The sequence below is a fragment of the Tupaia chinensis genome, unplaced genomic scaffold (genome assembly GCF_000334495.1).
Source record: "Tupaia chinensis unplaced genomic scaffold, TupChi_1.0 Scaffold141824_1, whole genome shotgun sequence".
NCBI classification, from domain to species: domain Eukaryota; kingdom Metazoa; phylum Chordata; class Mammalia; order Scandentia; family Tupaiidae; genus Tupaia; species Tupaia belangeri.
The window spans coordinates 582993-588922 of record NW_006201681.1 but is presented as its reverse complement, the minus strand read 5'-3'; positions in this window follow the sequence as shown (position 1 = coordinate 588922).

The following is a 5930-nucleotide window of genomic DNA, read 5'->3' as shown; positions in this document are numbered from 1 at the left end:
CCTCTTATGAGCACTAATTGATATAAACTTCTCTCTTATCACTGCTTTTGCGGTGTCCCAAAAATTATGCAAACTCGTGTCCTCATTATCATCCACTTCCAAGAATCTTTTGATTTCGGACTTTATTTCATCAGTAGTTGTTGAGTCATTCAGTAGTAGGTTATTTATTTTCCATGTATATGAGTATTTTTGAGGATTTCTCTTGAAATTAAGTTTAATCCCATCATGGTCAGAGAATATGCTGGGAATAATTTCTATGCCTTTGAATCTGTAGAGGCTGGCTTTGTGCCGTATGATGTGGTCAATATTCGAAAAGGTTCCATGTGGGGGTGAGAAAAAAGTGTACCTCGTGGTTTTTGGATGGAAAGTTCCATAGATGTCTGTTAAGTCCATTTCATTTATGGTATCATTCAGATCCTTTATCTCTTTATCCATTTTTTGTCTAGATGATCTGTCCTGAGGGGATAGTGCAGTGTTGAGATCTCCAACAATTAATGTATTGCAGTCTATCTCCCCTTTTAGATCTAACAATCTTTCCTTAACATATTTGGGTGCTCCTGTGTTAGGCGCATAGATATTTATAAGAGTTATATCTTCTTGATCTATTGATCCTTTTACTACAATACAGTTCCCTTCTTTTTCTCTTCAAACAGTTTTAGAAATTAGTATCACAACTCCAGCTCTTTTTTGGTTTCCTATTGCATGGAAAACCTTTATCCAACCCTTCACTTTCAGTCTATGTTTGTCGTTATTGATGATGTGGGTTTCCTATAGGCCACAGATAGGGGGTCTCTGTTTTTTCATTCATTCAGCGTCTGTGTCTCTTGATTGGGGAATTTAATTCATTCACATTCAGTGTTATTATCGATGTAACTGGTTCTGACCCAACATTTAAGTTGGCCATTGTCACAACTGTCTTTTATTCCTTCATTTCTGTCAGTTAGCTCTTTAGTTTTCCTGGAACAGTACTTTCTTCATAATTTCTTGAAGAGCTGGTCTGGTGCTGGGAAACTCAGGTCTTGCTTGTCTGAGAAGATTTTAATCTTTTTTTCCCATATGAAGGATAATCTTGCAGGATACAATAATCTTGGTTGAAATTGTTTCTCTCTCAGCACTTTCAATACATCTTCCCATTCTTTCCTTGCTTGCATTGTTTCTGTTGAGAGGTCCGGAGTTAGCCTGATGGGATGACCTTTGTATGTGACTTCTAGTTTCTCTCTCTTGCCAGTTTCAGATTCATGTCTTTATTTGTGGTCTTGGATACTCTGGCTAAGATGTGCCTTGGGGAAGATCTTCTGGGGTTGATTCTAACTGTGATTTTCATTGTATTTCTTGGGTCTTGATGTTTGAGTGCCTCTCTAGACTTGGAAATTTTCTTCCAGGATTTCATGAAATAGATTTTCCATGCCATTATTAGTTTCTTTACCTTCTGTGATGCCAAATATTCCGATATTTGGCCATCTTAGGGAATCTAGTATTTCTCGTATATTATCTTCATGGTGGGTTTTTTGTTGTTGTTATTTTCTCTTTCTTTTTTGGTGGTTCTTTCTAGGTCAAAGGTTTTATCTTCTACATCAGAGATTCGATCTTTAGCATGGTGTAATCGACTTTTAATACTTTCATGGGAGTTTTTGATTTCTTCTATTCCAGACTTTATCTCTAATAGCTACATCTGGTTCTTACATATATTATCTTCATGGTGGGTTTTTTGTTGTTGTTATTTTCTCTTTCTTTTTTGGTGGTTCTTTCTAGGTCAAAGGTTTTATCTTCTACATCAGAGATTCGATCTTTAGCATGGTGTAATCGACTTTTAATACTTTCATGGGAGTTTTTGATTTCTTCTATTCCAGACTTTATCTCTAATAGCTACATCTGGTTCTTACATAGAGTGTCCATTTCTTCTTTCTTATATTGGAATGACTTCCTCATCTCCTGTAGTTCATTGTCTCTTTTCTGTTCCAACTCAAGGAGTTTGTTCACCATAAGTGTTCGAAATTCTTTGTCTGACATTTTGGTAGCATCGTCTAGTAGCACGAAAGATGGAGGGGAGTTATTCTGTACGTTTGATGGAGACATATTTCCTTGTTTATTCATACCTGAGGCTCTTCTACTTCTAGCCGTTGGAAGATGTATTCACTTTGAATATCTCTTGCGGGAACATTTCTCTGACCAGGAGTAATTGACTTTCCCTTTTGCTGCAAATTAATGTTTGCCGAAGTCTCTCTTCTATTTTATTCACCAATGTGATATCAAGAGGGGTACTCTACTAAGTTGCTTGGGGGTGGGCTCTTGGGCTGGGTGCCTGTAGGTGAGGTGAGGGACCAAGCAGTGCCCCTGTGTCAGGATCGCTTACTGGTCAGAGGCCTGGCACTGGGTCTGTGGCCTGCTGTTGGGAACTGGAGAGGCTAGAGGTGTGGGCGCTTGGGTTAGGGGTCTGCAGGTGAGGTGAATGAACAAGCAATGCCCCTGCATCAGGATCGCAGGCTGGCCAGAGGCCTGCTGCTGGGTCTGTGGCCTGCTGCTGGGGACAGGAGAGGCTAGGGGTCAGGTGCTTGGGCTGGGGGTCTGCAAGGGAGATGAGGGAGCATGCAATGCCCCTGCCTCAGGATTGCTGGCTGGCCAGAGGCCTACCACTGTGTCTGTGTCAAAACTGGTTTTCTTAATAGTACCAAGTGAACTTACTATTGAAAGTAGTTAGATTATTTAAGAAATTGTGTGATCAATACAATGTGGGCAGGAAAGGAAGGGAAGACAATTGTAGATAACAGAAATAGTGTGAGAAGAGATAAAAAAAAACCTTTTCAGGAAAAAAAATATCTATTCAATGACTGCAGTAAGAGATATAGCCCCAGCTAGGTGCTACTTTATAGGATGCATAAAGTTAGACTTGTGTTCATGGAAATGTGTATATCACCTGTGTTTGCTATGAAAATATTTAGATTAATTAAGATCTTTAGTAATTCAATAAAATGTGGGGAAAAAACAGTATAGAAAACAAACAGAAACCAGAGAAAGTGTGGTAGGAGAGTGGGAGATGGCAGAGGGTAAGAGATAGGGAATCAAGTATGGGGGGGGAAGGAAAACATACAGGAAACAAGAAATGGAAAATTATTTGTTAACAATAACATGTACCTTGATGTACTTGATTGAGAGAATATACAGTGTACTCTAGATGGAAATTTTCATTTTGTATGCTGGAGTCTGTGGTACTAAAAAGGACAGTCTGTGGGGATAGGAAGAGGAGGGTATTAACAAAAGAATGGAGAAGAGGAATGGGAAAAAAAAAGCCAAAAAAGTTTGTACCTGACTGGTGGACTGTGTCTGTCTTGGGCTGAAGAGCCAGGATGTGAACTGGGGTGGGGGCAATGGTGCTCATGGCTCAATGTACCATACTGTCCAGAGGCCTTGAACTGGAACTGAAGGCTGTGCAGAAAAAAAGGACAGTCTGTGGGGAAAAGAAGAGGAGGGTATTAACAAAAGAATGGATAAAGTAAAGAAAATAAGAGAAAAACCCTACCTGAATGGGAGACTGGGTGGTTCGTAAGATGGGAAGCATGTAAGTGAGACTGGGGCGCTTTGGTGCCCCTGCCTCAATGTTCCTTCCTGCCCAATAGACTGGAGATAAAACTGGAGTCTGCAGTAGCAAAAAAGAACATAGGGAAAGGAAAAGGAAGTTATTAACAAAAAGTAGAGAAGAGTAATGGAAAAAAAAGACAAAAGACTTTCTACCTGACTGGGGACTGTGTGGGTCTTCAGCTGTGGAGCCAGGAAGTGAGGGAGTGAACTGTGGTTCCCCTGCTTCAATATCCTATCTAGAGGACTGGAGATAGAACTCCAAGTTTCATCAGAAAAAAAGAACAGTCTTTGGGGAAAGAAAGAGGAGGGTAATAACAAAAGAATGGAAAAGAGTAAAGAAAAAAAAAAAAAGAGAAAAACACCTACCTGACAGATACTGGGTGGGTTTAGGCTGGAGATCCAGGAAGTAAGGCAGGAGGAGGGGGTAGTCATTCCCCTGCCTCAATGTCCTTTACTTTCCAGAAGCCTAGAGATGGAACTGGAGGCTGCTGCAGAAAAATGGGCAGTCTACGGGTAAAGGGAGATGAAAGTATTAACAAATGAATGGATAAATGCAAAGAAAAAAAGAGAAAACCTGCCTACCAGACAGTGGGACTGGGTGGGTCTTGTGCTGGGGAGCCTGGAAGTGAGGCGGGAGGGAAGTGGTACCCCTACCTCAATGTCCCTAACTGTCCAGAGGCCTGAAGATGGAACTAGAGGCTGTTGCAGAAAAAAATAAAAAGTATGTAAAAAGTAATAGGAGGGTATTAACAAAAGAATGAAGACTAAAGATTAAAAAAAAAGAGAGAGAGAGAGGAAAAACTGCCTACCTGACTTGGGGACTGAGTTTACCCTGCCTGGCTTGGGGAGCTTGGAAGTTGGTGGGGAGGCAGTGGATCCCATGCCTCTTAATGTCATTTACTGTGCAGAGACTTGGAAATAGAACTGCAGAGTGCTTCAGAAAAAATGAGAGTCTGTGGGGAAAGGAGGAGGAGGGGATAAACAAAAGAATAGAGAAGAGCAAAGAAAAAAAAAGAGAAAAGGTACTGACCTGACTGGAGGACTCGGCGGGTCTTGGGCTGGAAAGTCTAGATGTGAGGTGGTGGGGACAGTGATGCCCCTGCCTAAATATCTCTTACTGGTCAAAGGACTGGAGATAGAACTGGAGGCTGCTGCAGAAAAAATAATAGTCTTTAGGGAAAGGAAGAGGAGGCTATTAACAAAAGGAGGGAGGGGACCAAAGAAAAAAAGAGAAAAACTGTCTACCTGACTGTGGTACTGGGTAAGTCTTGGCCTAGAGATATTGGAAGTGAGGCAGTGGGATATTGGTGCATCTGCCTCAATGTACTTTACTGTCCAGAGGCCTGGAAACAGAATTTCAAGCTGCTGTAGATAAAAGCACAGACTGTGGGAAAACATATGAGGGTAATAACAAAAGAACAGAGAATAACAAAAAAAGGGAAAAGCTACCTACCTGACAGGGAGACCTACCTGACTGGGAGACTGGGTGGGTCTTGGCCTAGGGAACCTGTAATTGAGGTGGGGATATGGGGGAGGACTCTTCTGTAACTGCCTCAATGTCTTTTACTATCCAGAGTCCTGGAGATGAAACTAGAGGCTGCTGCAGAAAATAAGGAGAATCTGTGGGGAAAAGAAGAGGTTATTTTCAAAATAATGGAGATGATCAAAGAAAATAAATTTAAAAACTGCTTATATGACTAGGGACTGAGTGGGTTTTCTGCTGGAGAGTCTAGATGTAATGCTTGAGGGGCAGTGGTGCCCCTACCTCAATGTCCCATACTGTCCAAAGGCACATAGATAGTACTGGAGACTGCTGCAGAAAAAATGACAGTCTGTGGAGACAGAAAGAGGATGGTATTAACAAAAGGAGGGAGACAAAGGAAAAAAAGAGAAAAACTGCCTACCTTACTGGAGGACTGAATGAGTCTTGGGTTAGTGAGCCTTGAAGTGAGTAGGTTGGGGGAGGGGTCTTCCAACCTCAATATCCCTTACTGTCCAGAGGCCTAGAGGTGGAACTGCAAGATGCTACAGAAAAAAAAGGATAGTCTGTGGAGAAAAAGAAGGACATTAATAGCAAAAGAATGGAGAAGAACAAAGAAAAAAAGAGAAAAGTTAACTTCCTGACTCAGTGACTAGATAGGTCTTGGACTGGGTAGCCTGGGATTGAGGTAGAGGTGGCAGTGGTTCTCCTTCCTCAATGTCCCTTACTGCTCAGAGTCCTGGACTTGAAACTGGAGGATGCTGTAGAAAAAAAATGACAATCTGTAAGAAAAGGAAGAGGAAGGTATTTTAGAAAGGATGGAGAAGAGTAAAAAAAAAAAAAAAAGGAAAAATCTGCCTTCTTTACTGGGGGA